General features: G+C 54.3%; 1 long non-coding RNA gene across 2 annotated transcripts; it reads left to right on the top strand.

The window, feature by feature from the left end:
• The first annotated feature begins 19 nt into the window (after positions 1-19).
• LOC138068199 (uncharacterized) lies at positions 20-5,261 on the top strand. 2 transcript variants are annotated; one of them, XR_011142897.1, is made up of 3 exons: positions 20-190; positions 824-1,194; positions 2,537-5,261. It is a non-coding gene; the product is annotated as an uncharacterized lncRNA (long non-coding RNA). The 2 variants fall into 2 exon arrangements; XR_011142898.1 differs by having other exon boundaries at positions 47-242; positions 2,537-4,445.
• The last annotated feature ends 14,027 nt before the right edge of the window (positions 5,262-19,288 follow it).

Consider the following 19,288-nt stretch of genomic DNA (forward strand, 5'->3'; position numbering starts at 1 on the left):
AGGCGGCCGGGGGCGGGGCGAGGGGCCGGGGGCGGCCGGGGGTCGCGGGTGGAGCGGTGCCCCCGGCCCGCAGGCGGCGGCTGGCTGGGGCTGGTCGGCGTCTCCCGTGAAACTGCGTGTGGTCACCGTGCGGGGCGGGGAGGGGACCTGCCTGCGGGCGTTTTTATCCCGGACGCGCTCAAAACCGAAGGCACGAAGCCGGCCGGGGCGGCTCGCGCTGCCGTCGCCACGCAGGCGGGAAGGTCGGGTGGGCGACCAGCCAGGCGGGCGACGCGGGGGTCGGCGGCGAAAGGCCGCTCGCCCGCCGCCGCTCGCCAGCGGGGCAGCCGGACCGGCCGGGAAGCGGGCCCGGGCGTCCGCGTGGGCCTGGCGCGGCCCGCGGTGGCTGCGGCGAGGGAAGGAGGAGCGGTGAAGAAACGGTGGCTTGGGGGGACGTCAGCCGCAGCAGGCCTGTTACCCTGGGGCCGCGGCGGGTTGCGGGTGATGGGGCCTCAGGAAGGATTCCCCGCTGGCCCCCCACGCTTTTGGGCACCTGGCACGCAGGAGTCAGCCAGGCCGAGGCGGTATCGTTTGTTCAGGGCCTTCGTCTCCCCGCTTGGTGAAATCTCTCTCTGGGGCGGCGCGGCGGCGGCGGCGGCGTGACGGCGGCCAGCCCCGGGGCCGCACGGGGCTGCAGGTCCGCCCGGCGACCGGTCAGCAATTCGGTGCCGGCGGCGTACCAGACCCTGCCGCGCACTCTGCTTTAGCAGTCGGATTGCCAACGTTCACTGCTTCAGCAAACGGGTCGGTCGCGTTCCCCAAATATATTTGTTTTTCCTTGCAGCCCCCAGCAACCTGTAAGGAGCGGTCAGCCGGCGCAGCTGGAAGGAAGGGTGACGCTGGGAGCGTTTGCTTCTGCGGAGAGGAGGAAACTAGGCAGAAAGCACCCGCTCTCTGCCCAGCGCCGAGACGTAACCTCAGCCCCCCCACCCAAAACAGCTGGGCCCGCACCTGACGCGCGGACACAGCGCTGCCTTTTCTGCGACCGCACCAGCAGGAGCAGAAGGCGCTTTTCACCCCCCGCCCTACTCCTCCACTTGGCCTGCCACTGGACTGGATGCCTCCCTGAAAATACAGGTGCAGACGTGGACTCGCGTGGTGGCCCGCTGGTGCCGCCAAAGTGGAACGGCCACAGGATGGTGCCAAAACCTCAAGGCAAGAGCAAGCTTTGGGAGAGGGCTCTGGGTTGCCGGTGGCTGACTTCTGCAAAGGGGAAGCAGAGGAGTCCGTCAGCTGAAGGCTGGGCTGAGGGAGGAGAAGCTGGGGACAAAGGGGAAAGTCTTTTAAAAGGAGAGCTGGCTTGGCGTGAAGCGTCTGAGGGGTGCAGGAACTCCTTGGCTACCAGATGAGCATATCTGAGGGCACCTGCTCTCCTGGCAAATGGATCACACCTTCTTTTGCATCTGAATTTGAACAGCTCCAGCCTGAAATGGAGGTCCTCCTGCGCTACCCTCCGGCTTAGCACACTGAACCCCCCAACCGTCCCAGGGCATGAGGGTCTCACCCCAGAGCCAAGCAAGAATCCCACAACATATAGCATGCATTCAATTTTGAACATATGAGAAGTTGCATTGGTATAACCGAGCTTTTTGCCTGCTGTAGGTCAAGAATATGCTTAAGTGTTTTCCTGTGCTGGAGCCAAAGAGCTCTGCACTGCTTGATTCGTGTGCAGCGAAGCAGAGAGTCCAAAAGCTTCCTGCTGCCACTGCGAGGAGAGGTGAAAAGCTGCTTGTGTGGGGGGGCTGGCTTGCCTGCTCTGTGACCCAGTCACTCCTATTTTATCCCAAATCCTTTGGGTAAGAGCAACGCTACGTGGACCTGGGCTTCTTGGCAGCACCAGGGCAAAACTGCTGTTCCCACTAGTGCACCCAGCCCTGCTTGGAATCCTGCTTCTAGGGACGTGCGAGTAGTGCAGGTTACTGCGTCTGCACTGGGAGCTGCTCTTGTGCCGTTGCGGGGATGGCTGAAACCGTGGTCCTAAGAAGCTGCTTTGACCTCAGGGCTCACATGTAAAGTCAAGCCCCTAGGCCAGGCCAGATCTGAACACAACCAGTCTTTTTCAGCCAGGTACCCACTGCAAATCCCCGGGCAGTGTCACATGCTGACGCTCCTCAGCCTGTCCCTGTTGCACCCCTGAAACGCGTCTTGCACCTCCATGGGGCACGTGAGCACTGCCTGGCATGGGACTGCTCTTCTCCAGGGAGACATGAGGTACCTGAGCTCCAGCGCTGAGTCTTGGTGCACGCTTGGGATGATGTGGAGGGACAGAGTGCTCCCTGGCAAACCCAGCAAAGTTGCTCCTAATTGAGTTATTAGGGCCTTGGGTGACCTGGGGATAGCTGGATCTCCTGAAGGAAAAGCAATGTGGGACTGTGGCATGTCAGCGGTCTTGAGGATGGGGCAGAGCAGCTTTCCCCGGGTGCTGTGGAGAGGTCCAGAGACATTAAACAAGCACAGGGCAGAGTGGGGATTTTAATGTTTTTTTTTTTCTGTACAGCAACCCAAGGAGCAGAGGGTGAACAGCGCGCTGGCAGCTGTGTGAGCAGAGATGTGTGCAGTGGGATGCGTGGAGCTCACTTTGTTGGGCCAATGCAAGGAGGAGAGTCAGCAGCATGGCAAAAGGGAGAGAGAAGAGCATGGAGCGAGAGGAGGAGGCGAAGCAGCAGCCAGGCAAAAACAGCATGAAGGTCCTCACGCACAGGGAGGAGGGAGCAGACCCGAGCTCGCTGCTCAGCATACCCTGGGGCAGGCATGCCAGCAGCGCCGGTGTGAAGGGGCCAGTGTGGACAGGGAGGCAGGAGGCCGGGCAAGAGGGACGTGGGCAGGCAGCAGCATCTCAGCGCAGAAGATGAACTACAGAGATGAGCCTGGGTGCAGAAGGCAGCGTTCTGGCTTGGTGACTAACTGACTTTCCAATGTGGAGGCAGTTCTGGAAGAAGGAAGAAAATGTATTTTGGATTGACCTAAAATAAATTAAGAAGAATAATATTTTTTGAGCAAACCAGAAGACAAAATGTGAAAAAATGATCCTGTAGCTTGAACACGCAACGTAGCTGGCTGCACCTGCCACCGACAGCTCATTTTGGAGCTCATGGTCTGTCTGTTCGGAAAGCTTCATATTCCTTGACATATTCCTTGTGTCCTTGAGAGCCAGATGGCCACAAAGCTGGTGACAGAGTCCCTGCAGACTTGGACAGTAAACGAATGTTAGCATTCGGTCAACCAAACCATGGGACCTGGGGAACGGTCCACAACAGGAGGTGAACGATGCGGAGGAGGGGATGACCCTCTGCTAATTTGGCAGCCCAAATGAGAGATGTGACGCCAGCAGACAGTCCTGGCAGCAGGTTCAGATTTTGGCAGCATCTCGGGAGAAACATGGAGCTCTTTGCATGTAGGGGCTGTCAAAAAGACAGGAGACCTGTGTGCTCCCCCGAAAGCAGCTGAAGGTTGAGGCTGGACAGGCCCTCTGTGGCTGGGGAGGCATTGGTGGCCCTTGGGTGTTAGCTGGCACCTGGAAGCATCGTTGCAGCCACTTGATATCGCAAGCCCTGGACCCATGTTCCTCCAGCGACGGGTGAGGTTGCTTGTGGGTCTCCAGCGGAGACAGCCTCTGATGCTAGCAAAGCCCCAGCAGGAAGCTTTCCGCAGAGATGTCTGGTCGGGTGCCGGCTGGGGAAGGTGGCCTACCGAAGCCCCGTGGGCGTAAGGCAGCGGCGGGGTCTCCCGAGTGGATTCGGCGGGGCCCCGGCGGGATGCTGCAGCCAGCACTGTTGGCTGTAGCGGGCTGTTTGAGGTGTCCCTGAACCCGTGGTGGCCTCCTGGGAAGGCCGTGGCTTTTTCCCCCCGCTGTCTGAGCGACGCCCAGCCTGCACTGAGAAGAGGGGCGGCGTGATGGCGGGCTGGCTTGTGAGGCGGGAGGAAGCTTTCGCTGAATCAGTCGCGTTTGCAGTGTGCCCTGCTTGTTTCTCCTCCCTTCCTTCCTGACAGAACGTCGTAGCCGTTAAACGTCGCGGGACACGGGCAAGGGACACGCGCTCCCCCGCATCTCCCCCCTGCCCAGGCGGGTGCTGGATGGACCGCTCCCCTCTGCCCCTGCTCGCCTCGCCGGGGCGTCCACGGCTGGGCGCCGCAGGGCACCCGCTGGCGTGGGCAAGGTGCTAATGGAGCAACCCGGCCGGGGGAGAGAGGAAAAAGCCACCGCGAGGGGCAACGAAGGGTGCGTCTTTTATTCTCCAGGGTGCTAGCGGGGGCCTTTGGGCACGCTGTCCTTATTTGTCTATGAAGGGTATTTTCAAACGGTTCAAGATGGCCTCAAGTGGTTACCAAGGCAACAGTGCTCAAGTCATCACTGCCATGGAAACCCTCTCTTTGGCATAATATAAATATTTTCCTTGAAGAAGGAGGCTGGATGAGTGGGCGATGTGCTATTTTCTAGCGCTCGCTGGCTGCAACAGGACAATCTCCAGGAGGTGGGGGGGGGGGGGGGGGGCGAGGAGGATAAAATTAGCTCGGCACACCGGCCGGCCACCGCGAGGCGAAGCAGCCGGGCTCTCGGCACAAAACCTGGGGCTCGCGCGGGGCCGCCGAGTGAAAAGCCGAGCCGAAGGGCGAGCGGGTCCCACGTGCAAGCCGGGCTCTCGGGCCCGGCTGCGGCCTCCTTACGCGGCTTCTGCTGCCCAGGACGAGGGCCGACGCAGCCTCGGTGCCTCAGGGCTCTCTGCTTTGGCGTCGTCCCCAGCAGCCGACGTGGGCAAAGGGGCCGGGGCGCGTCGGGCCGCTTCCCGCGTGCCCGGTGCCCGGAGGGCACGCCGGAGCAAGCCCCGTCTCCGGCACGCGGCTCTCCCTGCTGCCGTCCCGCCGCGCGCTGGCTTTTGTCAGCCGCCGGCGAGAGGGGGAATTTCCAAGCTGCCGCGGGAGTTCCCGGCGCGGCACAGAGGGTGTTTTTCTAAACGGAGACCGCCGCATTAATCATCGGGGCCGAGCGATGCTGCGGTCCCCGCGGCGCGAGGGGAGCTGGGGAAAGAGGCTCTGCCGAGAGCCCGTCTCTGCCCTGGCTGGCGCGCAGAGGTGTAAACACCGCGTTCCCCCCCCCGCCGGAGCAGATGGCTCCTCTCACTTGCACGCCCGAGGCAGATACCAAAGGGCTTTCCTAGCAAATAAAAACCTCCACCAAAACCGGCTGCGTTCCCAGGGCCCGGAGCAGCATTTCTCACTTTCCTGGAAAAAAAAAAAAAAAAAAGGCAATGATCTCTCCTCGCTGGACCGGGCAGGGCTATTTTTAAATTGCTGTAGCAACGAGAGGCTCGGGAGTCCGGGCTCGTCCCACAGCCGCGGGCCGAGCGGGTGAAGCCAGGCTGGTAAAACCCCCCTGCTCCTGCTGCACCGATTGCTGCCCTCCGAAAGGGGGCTGCAGACAGCTGGGGTCCCAACTAACTGTCTGCTGCTGGTGCCAGGGGCTCCCCCCCCACGCTGGACCCCAACGTCCCCCCAAGAGGGCAAAAAGCCATCCCAAAGCCCGTGGAGACCTTCTTGATGCCCTCGCACCCCGAGAGCCGCTCTGGGGCCCCGGGACCACTTCTGACCCCCAAACGTGACGGTGAGCGCCGCTCTGCCCCGGGGTCCTGCATTTTAGCATCTTCCTCCTGCTCTTCCAGTTGTTTTTCGCCTCGCCGTGAGGGTGTCAGGAGGCCAGTGGGGCCGGCGGGATGGAGCCGAGCACCTGCTTGCTTTTTTTTTTTTTTTCCCCCCTTTCAAGAAAAACAAAACCCACAGCAAACAATTAAAACGTTCCAGCTGCTTGCTTGGAGCAGTGATCCCAGATAAAATCCCAAGGATCTGCTAGCTAAATATAGCCCGAGCCCTATAAATTAAACAAAAGCTTTTCACTGGGCTCTTAGAAAGCCGATTCCAGCAGTGGTTTTTTATCTATGTAAGGTATAACTCTGGCACTACTCGTTACGGTTAGGCGGACCGCCCCCATGTTGCCGACCTCCCCGATGCCGTTGTTTAGGAACATTAATTTCGCAGAGCCAGACTTGTCCCTCCAGGCGGGTCCTCCTTTCGGTGGAGGGATTCACACCTCGGGTCGCTTCTCTGCCTTTTTCATAAGAATTTTCAACCGCTCCGATCCCCAGTTCTCATGCCGGAGCTGAAGGTTTTTTTTGTTTGTTTGTTTTTTCCTTTTGGACAACTTCTGATTGTTCAATACTTGCTGTTCTCAAACGTCTTCGTTTTCTAGGGTTGCCCTCACTGTAGGGCCGTGACAAGCACGTGGTTCGTTTATACTCCTAGCAGCTGTCATAGACACTGTGAACCCTTAAATAAAACATCGCCTACAACGCAAAGGTGTGAGAAAGCTCTCGAGGGTACTGTGCAAGCCAACACACATGCAGGTAGCTGGTCTCATGTCCCTTTTCTCATTACAGTTGTTGACAATGTCACAGAATTTGATTTCTTGTTTTCTGTTTCCTGGGAATTTTCTCAGCCAACCCTTTAACGAATTTGCAGCGTCCTATTGCCTCGGACAAAAAGTGGCTAGCTCATGACTAATGGTGATCCTGTTTGTGTTTCGAGCTATGAGTTCACTCAACTTTCTCTCGAACGCTTCCTCCCAACAGTTCTTTATTTGCGCTGCACCACTCGGCATGAAGAGTGCATCCGACAACCGCTTTCCTGTCCCAGATATTTATGTTTTTCTTCTTTTTCTATGGGCTTTTGTAAAATTGTTCATTTCCTGCGAGTAGAGCTGCTCCGTCCAAAAGCGAGACCGTGCCAGGAGGTCGGTTTCCTGGTGCTGCGGTCGGACCATCGTGCCGATTGTGCCTCTGCAATCCTGTCCCTTTGCGTTTTGCAGGCTCTGTCTTGGCGTTGGTCTTTGATTTTGTTTCTGTGTTCGCCAGCGGGTCTACGGCTGAGTAATGCAACCCACATCTCAAAAACGTGTGATGGGGACCAGCAGCCCAGCAAATCCAAATCGCCTTTTCTAAGCTAAAACATCATCTTCTGGCAGACTTCTTCTCAGTCTCCAGCGCTCTGGTTTCTAATTCCGGCTCTCAGCAGCCCCTGAATATGGCAAGTTCTACTGAAATCGCCCTGAAAAGTTTCTTCTTTTTAAGTTGGTCTGTGAGAGTGAGTCCCCTCGAGAGCTTCATCCTTTCTCCAAGTGCCGTATTCCTCACGTTTCTTGGCACCCATTGACTTTCTTTTTCCTCGGCCAGCTGGAGGCCGCCGGCTGCAGCAAACACCACTGGCCCAGGAATATTAAATATTAAAAACTAGGTGAATCTTTCTCATCTTCCCGCACAGCCACAACTCTGCCTCCTTCCTCCTCAATGGCCCACTGCATTTCTTGAGAGCTTTAACCACGTGCCTGGGCAAAGCTGCTCCTCCTGAGTCACCTGCTTTTTTTTTTTTCTTTCCTCCCCACTTTTTGGTTCCCTGCCATGCTCTTTGCTTTTTGGACAGAAACCCCCTTCCCTGAGCAGGCCATGAGGAAGAAGAGGCCAGGACTGCCATTTCTGGCTTTCAGGAGGAAGGAGGCAGGTTGGTGGCAGCACAGACAAATTTGGATTAACCTTCAGTTAAAGTTCTGGCTATTTCTTATGGATGGTTATGACCCTCCAGAGTCTACCAAAAATCTCTCTTTTGGCCTGCAAGCACAGGGGGTGCCTGGGAGCCCTTAGATGAATATTCTCCTAAAATACTGCTTTGGCAAATCCACCACATATGTTGGTATGCCTCATCCTACGCGGAGCTCTAAGGAAGCCCTGGGGCCTCCCTCCTCCTCCTCTTCCTTGCATAGTGGAGGCAACCCAGGAGGGACAAACTGCGCCATGTGCCCTTCCCATGGTGGGAGAGCATCTCAGGGCGGGTGGGAGAAAAGGGCAAGATTCCTCATCCAGCCAACTTGTTTTGCTTGTACCTCCATTTGTAAACATGCCTTTACCTGCCTCCTCATTGAAAGGGCAAAAACCCTCTGCCAGGCTATTTTAAGTGAACTCAACCAAAAAAAAAAAAGTCAACTCTGAGACTGTCATGGCTATATTTAGTTGGAACTTTTCTGTCCAGGATTCAGACTCTATTTGGAAACCTTGTACCTTGGAGTGCAGCCAAGCATCTCGTTTTTATACAGTAATCCCTCAGCATATGGCAAATGTTTCTCATCTCCCAGTGGCTGCTACACTAGCCCAGGCAGCCCGACGGCAGAGGTTTTTAAGTTGAAACTGAGACAAGCTGGCTGGCTGCAGTTGTAGATTCACATCTTAGACCCAGAAGGTCTTTTAATAGAAACATACTCTTTACATAGCTGTAAAAACCTCCATGAGCATCAGAGCTGCCCCAGCCTCTGGCTTTTGGCCACTGTTTTTGGGGTGCAGACCTCAGGGCATCTCCCACTGGTCATTCGCCCACCTCTCTTTGGGAGGCTGGTGATGGGGAGGAGAATTTGGGTGCACACCAAATGATTCCCCATAAGTCACCCCAACTTGTTCAGTAACGTCCAAATGTTATCAAGGTGGGAAGCAGCTTCTGGGTTACTTTTACTGGCCTCTCCACTGAAAATGCCATTAAAATTCCCCTGTTGCACGTGCTGGGAGTTATGGATTTGACAAAACAATTGCCCAGAGCACAGTGTAATTCCTAGTAATGTGATTGAGTTTTGGTGCCAACAATTTTGTCCTGGCAGCCTGAGTGTGTCTGACTGATGCTCAGGAAACCACCATCCATGCACACTGTGGCCTTGCAAACTCACGGCTTCACCTCGGGCCGTATACCACGTGCCGTCTCAGCTCCTCTCCCACACAGGGCCTGATGCCATCACAGGCAGGCCGGGCAAAAGCGTTTTCCTCTTAACCCATCCCACTTTTGCGCAGGCATGGCTAGGGAGCGATTTAATCCACTGATCCATGCCCCACACTGGCCACCCGACTCCAGCTGTTCCCTCAGGAGAGGCTCCAGGGGTTTCCCTGCAGGCCACATGGACCCCCCCCCCCGCTATGACCTGCACAGGGGATGCCCCATTTATGACTAGCAAAGCCAGCTGTGTCCCTGGGATTTCCCTCCGCTCCTTCCTGCTCGGCTCCACCAAGGCTCTGGCCAGGAGAAGATGATGTTCCCCAGCAAGAGGTGCCCTATGTCCATGCGGAAGAGCAGAGCCTGGGTGGCACACACTGACACAAATTGAGGCACAGAGCTGTCTGGCAGCAATGATCCATCATTGGGGGCGCCCACCATGCCAGCTGGGTCCTGCAGCCTGGTGGAGACTGCATGAAACCCTTGCCTTCGGTGTACCAGAAATGCTGAGTGGGAGGAAGATGGATCCGCTATTTTCTGAGAGCTCCTCACGAACGCTCTGCTATTCCGGAGGAGCTGCATGACGTTGCAGGGAAGGTCAGGACTTGCATCAGATTTTGGCAATGCCTCTGCAGGAAGGCGGTTGCTCTAAGACCAGAACTGCCTTCTCCAATAATTAAGGACAAATGTATATGCACATACACATGCATATGCATCTAAAGCATAAAAGGTTCAAAACAGATCACTACTGCAGTGAGGGCACACCCTGGGAGCACCAGGACAACATCAGCAGGGCGGGCTTCTGTAGAGCGTGACCTAGCACAAGGCACACCAAGGTTATTAGGGTGACTGGATTCAGGCTGCAAGAGAAGCCTCAAAGGAGGTCCATGGACCTCTTTGTAGGGCGTTTTGGACAAAAGAAGGCTAAATGCACTCCCATGTGCACTGCATTTCCGCTCATTCAATGAGAACATTTTCTGCAGCATTGCAACACCATCAACCTAAAGCAAAAAGAGCAGCCACTGACACAAAACTGCTGGAACGCAGCAGGGGCTCTGCACTGACCGAACTGTCCCCCAAAAATCTTCAACTCAAGTCAGATGATAACTAACTTCAAAATTTGCAAGGGGAAATGTTGATGGTAGACAGATGTCGTTGATTGGAGGTGATCAAGGGCTGCAGTACAGCAATGTTTATCACGGAGGCCTTCAACCTGGCAAATGTGAAATTCAGCAAAGGATATGAGTTTGTGCATGACTTAGCATGTGCGTAAGCATTCTTGACAGCATCTCTCTTGGAAACATTGTCAAGAGCACAGACATTTAGGTCTGCTGAAAGTAAAAACAAAGGTTCCCAAGTGATGTACGCATTTCTCTTGAGTGTGGCAGTTGTGAAATACAGGGAAGCAAGAGCCAACTGAGAAAAGGTGATCAAAAGGCTATTTATACAGCCCTTCAAAATATTTTAGAATCGTGACATGAATGATGATGTATAACAAAAATATCTGCTTCAAAACCTTCAAATTTAAATCCTACATCCGTATTTTAATTCAGGAGTTTAAGGGATTTAATGAAGTATACACTTAAAACGATTCTTCTTATCACTCAGGCCGAAGAGCGTTCCAGCCTGCATAGCAGAAGGCTGCCTGTTCAGACCAGCCCTTGGACCAAAAAAAAAAAAAAAAAGAAACCAGGCAAGCAGTTCGAACAGATACTTCTCACTGAGTAATATTACCTTCAGAAAAAGCAGCACCAGCGAGGGCAAATTTTAGTGGGTACCTGACCTTCCAGTTTGGTACATCCATCTTTGCACACCTGGTACTTAGCACTGGAGGCAGGAGGGCTGCTTGCAGGTATAGAGCTAAGGGCATCTGCAGGTGTATGCAGGATTAGTGCCATAAAGCTTTTTTGATTTTGTGAGCTGCCCTTACCAGCAGGCACCATAAGGCCTGCCATGGGTGAGACCTCACAGCCAGCTCTGCCACAGCACAGCCTCCTTGGTGTCTCCTGCAGCCTTGCTGTCCGGATTACTCAGCCTAAGAGGGTTTCTAATGAGGCTAATTTAGTCTCGCTCGCTGAAGAGAGGCCAAAGCACCTAGGGGACCGTTCTTTGCTCTGCAGCAAAGCTTGGGGAACAGCCTGGCTTTGCAGAGGTCCTGCCAGGCAGCCATGCCTGCTTCCCAGCATCGTCTCCCACCATTCAGGCACACACCTGGCCCACCAGCCACTCTTTCCGTACGCGCTCACCAGCGGGTCTGGGATCCCGTCAAAACTGTTCTCTGAGTTTGCTCTCAGGAGAGACAGCCCTCTCTGAGAAGTGCCCTTGCTGCAGACAATCATGCCCTCACCAGGAGGCCACATCCTGGCAGAAATCCCAGTGCTGGCAATCACCCTGCACTCCCTTGGCAGTGTCCACGAGCGGGGCCAATGCCCGAGGTGAGAAGGGTGACAAGTTCCTGCTCCAGCCCCAGTGCTTGACCCTGGTGACAGTTACGAAGGGTCTCCATGTGGTTGTACCTCACCAGCTCCTTAGAAATCAATTCTTTAGGGCCAGTCTCCTCTGCTTTCACCGTGTGGCTTAGCTCTGCTAACCTGGTCAGCATCTTTGCAGAACCATATCACCATCTTGGTGTCCTAGCTCTTGCACCACATGCCTCTCTGCTACAGGGCTGGGTCAGCAAAGCTCCCAGCTGAGGCAGAGCTTTGTCTCCTGGTGGCCCCATCAAAAGGTTGTTCTCCTGCATCTCCTTGTCCACATGGCACAAGAAGCCCTTCTGGCAATGTCGGCACAATCCTCACTGCCCGTTCCTCCTCTGATGCTCAGAACAGCTCGTTTCACTGTGACATTCAAATCTGATGGGTGGTGCAATGGCTGAGCGCTGAGCAAGCAAAGTGTGAAGAAGAGCATCCTCTCATGAGCAGGGATAGATGTGCCTTGGGGATGGCTATGTTTTGCACTGCCTCAGCTTCGTCACTCCTCATCTCCCTCGCACCCTGAACGGTGTAGCAGAGTGCTGAAGCAGAAAATGTCAGCCACAGACAGGAGTGGCAAATTGCTCTTGTGGATCAGGCACTTCAAAAACAAGGCCTTTCCCTCATTAATGAGTGCAAATGCAGATCAGCCCTGGTACATCTGCTGCCATGTGGCAACGATCTCTTCTGCGCTTCCCCATGAGCTCTGCAGGTCTCCAGCTCCTGGGCGAAGGCTGCCTCAGCAAAGCTCGGCTCACAGCAATACGCCAAGCTGGGGAACACGTGCTTTGGTGCTCCAGCCTGAAGCATCTGCCACTGGGCCCCTTTCTTCCTTTTCCAAAACTAAAGACCCTCATTTCAGAGGCACAAAGCCTGCTGCATCTCACAAGCCAAGCGTCTCCATCTGCCTGGCTCAGCTCTGCAGGGAGACCCCCTTGACCACCGCATGAACCCCTCTGCACCCCGCAGAAAGACACCCACTTGCTCTCAGCGCTGATGCTGTTGTGGTGTTTGTTTCAGCTCTCTGCTCAGCCGCCGTTTCTGCTGGCGTTGGTGGGAGAAGGCTGGGAATAAGCGGCAGAGCTACAAGGATGGAGCGATACTCCTACAGCACCCAAACGTCTGCCGGAACCGATCCAAGCTTTCCAGATTAGTTTAAACACCCATTAGTATGTTCCCTAAACCCCTGTGATTCATCTGCAGAGACTCAATTTGGCTATATCTTTTCATCTCCCTAGAACGTGGCATTTTCCCTAAATCACATGGGCTTCTCATGCAGCTATTATACACCTACGGGTCCGGCTGTTCCCTCTTGGACACTTTCTAAATGGTGACATCCTGCTTTGAAAGTGCCAGGTGTCTGAATAATACATGCTCCCTTTATATTAGGCATAATTTTATCATGTCATATTTGATTCCCACAGTCTAAGAACAATCCATGGTCCCAGAGGACAGTGCTTTTCATCCTGTGGTTATTTGCATCACATAACATGAGCCACCCTTGTCCTTGCAGCTGTAGAAATCTAGGCAAAGAAGCCCGACCAGCACTTCTGAGTTAAGGACGCTGGGTCTGTGTGTGCACCTGCAACAGGGGTGGGACCTCTCTGGGGACGAGTTACACTGAAAGAAGTGACCCTCGAACAATTGCTGCAAACTGTATGGGATCCACACATCCCATAACATGGAATTATTTCACGAGGAGCTCTGTTCTGCAGCAAGGGTTTTTGCTGTAATTCTGGCTTTTCTCAGTCTCAGCTACTCCAGGCTGGGAAGTTTCAGCTCATGGTGCCAAATGCCGCCCTGTTGTGTTTATTAATGCTGATTGTAAAACCTTGGCAAAAGCATCCTCCATCAGGCCTGCAGAAATCCTGCCGGATCTAGTGCCTTCCAACCAGATGGGCCTTATTAAGAGATGTCACACTGCTAACAACACCTGACAGCTCTTTGACTCGCTTCCCTGGTCTTATCAGCATGCTCTGAGCAAGACAGCAGCCCAAGCTGAGAGCAGAGGGGAGCCAGGCCCAGGGCCCCTCCATTTGCAGGCTGTACCTCCACAGACCTGACCTCCTATCGTCCCCATGGAGAGAGGAAAGCTGGATAGGGACAAGGCTCCCTCAGCGCTTCATGTCTGAGGTCACAGCATGAGTTTTCCACGCACGGTCCAAAGAGCAAACCCCTTCCCTGCCACAAGGGCATATCAGAGGCAGATGGGCATGGAGCCAGGGCCGACCCCGACTTACAGAATCACAGAATCACAGAACGGTTGAGGTTGGAAGGGACCTCTGGAGATCATCTAGTCCAACCTCCCTGCTCAAGCCGGGTCACCTAGAGCATATTGCCCAGGATCACATCCAGACGGGTTTTGAATATCTCCAGGGAAGGAGACTCCACTACCTCTCTGGGCAACCTGTTCCAATGCTCTGTCACCCTCACAGGGAAGAAGTTTTCTCTCAGGTTCAGATGGAACTTCCTGTGGTTCAGTTTGTGCCCGTTGCCTCTTGTCCTGTTGCTGGGCACCACGGAGAAGAGGCTGGCCTCATCCTCTCGACACTCCCCCTTCACATACTTGTACACGTTGATGAGATCCCCTCTCAATCTTCTCTTCTCCAGGCTGAACAGGCCCAGCTCTTGCAGACTTAGAGGAGAATGGTTTCACTTCACAGCCCAAAGAAAATGACTCTGTCCTCTCTGAGAAGAAGACAGTTCCTGGCTGCAGGGGACTGAGCTGCATGCTCTTGGTTTTTGAATTAGCTTCCTGGGATTGCCCATGCTTCTGCACCCCATGTTGCCACCTTTGTGATGCAGAGCTGCCCGAGTGCTGTCAAGAAACCTCCTGCCAACTTCACCTGCATTGTAAGACAGAAAGGGAAGGGACGCAGGCAAGGTACATAGAAAATCTGGATGAGGGGAAGAAGCCTTAATAGCCCTCAAATACTCTCAATATCTCTTTAGCTCTATCCTGACTACTGTCCCATGCCAAACAGCACCGAGCCTGCTCTGTTCGCAACGCCCGCAGCGCCTGAGCTGCACTCTCTGCAGACCGTGGGCTTGGTGCAGGGCTCACACAGCTCAGGGAAGAGGGACATGCAGTTTTTTTGGCAGCTTGGAGACCTCCATTAGTGTCCCATGCAGGTGGCAACTCCTTCTTTAGTCCATGGGCATTGCTGTATCTGGGCCCATATATGCACCCACATTGTAATTTTTGCCCAACTCTGCAGAGAGCCTCATACAGTAACTAGGATGTGCCAAGGGCTATGCAGAGTAACATCTAGGCATCATTTTGGAGTTTCACCACTGCTCACTGGATTTGTGTTGTGCTCCTCACCTTCTTTTCCTGTCCGTCCTCCTTCCAGCACCCATCTCCTGTTGAAAACTTCCTAGAGCTGCCCAGCTGTACTGAAGTGTGTTTAATGAACTGCAGCCAACAACAAGAACCACTTGAAGCTGCAGATGATACATGGATATCTCTGTACTTCAGGGGTTTTTTTCACGTATCTTGGTGAAAGTGCGTTTCTTCCACTATACTATTTAGCTGAGTTAAAATAACTGCTGGGAATACAGATACAGTAGCCCACAGCACAATTTTAAAAATGTCTTAATAACATACTATCACACCAACTTTAGTAGATGTGCAGAGCATCTTTTTTATGGCTATGCAGAAGCATCCCTCTTGTCTTTGCTCTACATTCACACCACCAAGATATCAGTTTTGGGGGAAATGTATTTGAGATATGAATGGGAAAGGTGGCATTTAGGTCGTGTGCCCAGCCTTACCCGGCGCTCTCTGCTGATAGCTAACGGGAGGTAAGGCGCTGTGTCTTTCTGGACCACTGCATTTCCACTGTTGTTGTCATCTTCCTCAGATGACTGAAGGTCACACAAGGGTGCAGGATAGGAAAACAGGGCAGCACTGATGTTTAGCAGAGCAGCTATCTCCCAGCACCCGTGGGCGCTCCTGATGCTGGACTCAGCCCATCACACTCGCCAGGCTCTTCTCAAATTGCCCTCAGCCATCCAGCATCGCCCTACCCAGGTTTCCTGAGCGTATGCGGAGAGCCTGTGCTCAGAGGGAGCCCTCGGCTCGCAGGCTCGTTGCCACTGCTCGCCATCTCAGCATGGCTTCCTCCTCTATCGCGCCTCTGGGGAAAACGCTGCTCTGCACAAATCCCTGACTCACTCGCACCATCTTTCCCCGACAGCAGGCACCGATTCTTGGCTCCGTGCAGGAGCTGGGGTTGGGCGAGAGCTGCGCAGCCTGCCTTGGAAAGCTGATGCTGGCACTGTTCAGCGTATTCCCTGCGACTGCATCACTGCAGCTCTCATTTGCTCTCTGCCAGGGCTCTGACATGTAAGACGCCAGCCCCACGGATTCCAGAGTCAGAAATAGTTCACCCTCTAGAGTGTGATCCTGCCTAAAGTCACAGCACTACATTCTGCAGCTCTGGAAAGGGCAGGGGAATTTTGCTCTCCGGATGCATTTAGGCTTCTCTTGGCAGGCATGAAGTCCGCTCGGGAACAGGGATGGCTTCCCTCCCCTCCTGATGCAAGGTGTGGGTTACGAACCGTGCCCCTTGGACAAAATATAAAGCGGTAGCAAAGATGTTAAGCTGAAACTAGAGCTGTCACTGTTTGCACACCTCTTCCTGGGGGAGGCATGAGAGACTGGAGATAGTCCCACTGAATGATACTTTCCTTGGAAGATGCCGAGATGTCATTGGGAAGGACCGACAGAAAATCACCTGGAAAAAAGTAAAGCTCAATTCCCCTGTATTCGGTCAGCCCCAGGATGTGGGATGTTTAGAAAAGGAACAAATACAGGGAGATTTGCAACAAAATCACAAGTTTTCTGAAGATCAGACCAAAATAACTTCAAAGCCCTGTTGGTGACTATGTACAGAAGGCATACTTCACCTGGAGGTTTTCGCGGTGGAAGTGCAGCTCCCGGTGCCGTGGAGGAAGAGGACGCACAGTGCGACCCAGCCGCTGGTAAACTTGGAGCGCTAAACACCAGACTCGTCACAAACCACTGGCAAAAGGCATGCAGATGGAGATGGCTTGCAGAAATGCATAATTCAGATGAGGAACTTGAGAACAATGGAGACAACTCAGGGATGAGCTTAGAGACGAGAGAAACTTCCACCGCATCCCTGCAGAGCTGGGATGGAGCGAGCGGCGCGTCCCACAGCCCCAAATCCACAAGTGGCACCAAGCAGCGGAGATGCTACTGTTTCCATCTGGATACGCACAGCACCTCCAGGCAGGAGGTCACAGGAGGCTGGGAAAAGACCACTCCACTTATGTGAAGCTCCTTGGAAAAGCACAAGTTAGTTAAAATGGATGGGTATCCAAGCTGTCATCTGTCTTGCATTGCCTCAGGCTGAGCTAGCTGGGCCCAAAAGGCTAAAGTGGATGGGGAGGGATAGCCTAGAGGTGTGGGACATTTTGAGGCCTTGCTGTCCCATTTAGTAGGACACATAACCCAGCTGCAAACAGCCGGGCACCACAATGCCCTGCAGAGAGGTGCCCAGCCTGCCAGCAACCTCTGATCCCTCCTCTCACCCACAGCTACTCATTCACAAGATTTGTCGAGGCCCCGGGAGAGGGGATAAAACTGAAATCCGGCCCCCGTGCCTGGGCCATGCTCCACGAAGCTCAGGTGGTCCCCAGCACTGCAGACTCGCACCATTCGGCCTCTTCCACTAGCCCCGCACGTGCCACGGGACCCTCGCCTCCCCAGCAGCTAGGAAGCGGCCAGCTCGGCAGCGGCAACGTCTCCCAGCCCCACTGGCGAGTCCCTTTCAAGGGACGTCCTGTCCCCCCTGCATTTTCTAATTTTGAGCGTAATCTGTCGCTCTTCAGGCTGCCCGGCTTGTCTTACTGCGAGTTAATATAATGCTGGCGACCACCTGCCGGCAGGAGCGAGAGAGCACGTCCTTCTCACGGCCCGTCCCCAGGGGACGGCGACGGAGCAGAACAAAAGCTGTAAAAAAAAAAAAACAGCTTTGAAGTTTCTCAAGTGTTTGTTTTTCCCCCCCCCTCCCCTTTGAAATTTGTCGTCTTTCCTCTAGTCAATGAGAAATAACGGGGAGGAAGGAGGAGAAGGGTAGATGAACAGCTCTCCAAGGGGCCTGCTTGTCTTTAGACCAAGAGCTGGGATCTGTGGGAGTCTGGGCTTATTTTAATAGTATCCCAACTGTGTTGCTCATTACTCAAGGCCATGATTGGCTCGGCAGTTCCCGTTTGCCATCATACGCTCGGTAGACTAATCGAGTTGCGATTGCTAGGGGTTCCTTCTTGGCCTACGTAACAGGGCGCAGGCAGGGGAGATGGCACTGTAACTGAGCTAGCGACAGAGCAAACCAGTCCAAACCTCAGCCAGGACTCCTGGTAATGGGTCATAGCAGGGACATTTCTGCTTGCTGAATAGGTCATGTCTGGAGAAACCTCTTTAGCAGCGCTCGGGGTGCCTGATGTGTCTGCACTACCTGCGGAAGGGGCACCACAAAGCCAAGCACCCCGGTCCCTGCTCACACAAGCTAGAAGCGTGCACTAATGCAATGGCACCTGGGCAAAGCTGGGCCAAGTTGTTCAGAGTTCAGTCATTGCAAAAGCCATACTGGGAGCCCTTGCAAAATTACGCTGAGAGGCAGTAGTCTTGGCCCGAGGAAATATATGAGAAGCACAGCTTTTTCTTTCAGCATTGAGAAGTAGGATATAGCTTTGGACCAGCGAATCAGCCAGAGTTAAACCAAGAGATGTGATAAAAATCCAGTTCAGATGGTTGAAAGACACCTGTAAATGCTTATTTGCTTGTTGCACTGACCAATCCCCCCATCTTCCCTTTGGGTGCTCCCAAAATCAGGCCTTCCCTGCTTCTGTGCCTCAGCCAGGGAACCAGACTGATGGTCCCTCATTCCCCCCCCACCCCCAGTTATTTTATCCAATTACTTGCTGACAACTTTCTGTGCCAGCGCAAGAGCAACCTGCAGCACATTAGGTAGACTGGATATTTTTCCGGTCTTTAAAAGAAAGGGAGCCCTTGCGTCCCAGCTGCCATCTGAGTGGCACGCTGTGCCCTGGGGCACACCGGCAGAATGATATGGGGGACGTTGCCTCTTCTCAGCTTGCTGCCTGATAGCATGACAATTTAATATTAGGGCTCGTTAAACCCAGAAAATATTGTCTCCCTCATTTCGCTATGCTGGGGACCTTTAATTGAGCTCAATGCAGCAAGCGTGGCTTGCCTGACCCCACGCAACGGCTAGCACGAGAGGTTGTACTAGAGACCAGGTTGTCCCTGAGCTGGGCGAAGGGAAGATCCTAGGGTAGAAGGCGGTAGGAACAACTAAGATAGGCTCTTTGGTCTTTCTCTATGCACAGAAATACAGGGCTTGGCTCCAGAGGGATTGGATCTCTGCAGCTCAGTCCCTACACTGGCTGCTATGTGGTTTTCCAGCGTCTCCTCGTGTATTTATGTTCTCTGGATGCAAAGGTCTGGGAGCTGCCGGCAAACGCTGATGCTTTCCTAATGCTCCTTGGGGTGAAAAACGTTCGGAAAGGCAAATGCCTGGTGCACGCTGAGCTTTTCAGAGGGACCAGCCCCGGTTTGTCAGCCAGGCCATCTGCTTCGTGAGCCCCTGGCAGCCCAGGGGCAGGCTGGCAGCTCTCCGCCCGCCGTCCCTGCTCCTCACGGCACGCCGGAAAGGCGTCCGCACCGTCCCTTGGCAGCCTCGGGGACCGGCGCGGCACTCTGAGACAGCAGGGAGACGCGGCTCCACCTCGCATCCCTCCCCCCCGCCCCAACCCCAAATATCTGGCAGATCCTCTGAAAATTTTAAAAAGCAAACCTCTTTCAGCTGAGGCTGGTGGGGAACATTTCCGTGCGGGGGCTGCGAAGGACAGCACGTGGGCTCCTAGCCCGGCAGTGCCCCAAGCCTCCGACGCCTCCTGAGGCCGGAGCGGGTTTTCCCATCAACGTCAACCCG

This window comes from Struthio camelus, chromosome 9 (assembly GCF_040807025.1).
Source record: "Struthio camelus isolate bStrCam1 chromosome 9, bStrCam1.hap1, whole genome shotgun sequence".
Classification (NCBI taxonomy): Eukaryota; Metazoa; Chordata; class Aves; order Struthioniformes; family Struthionidae; genus Struthio; species Struthio camelus.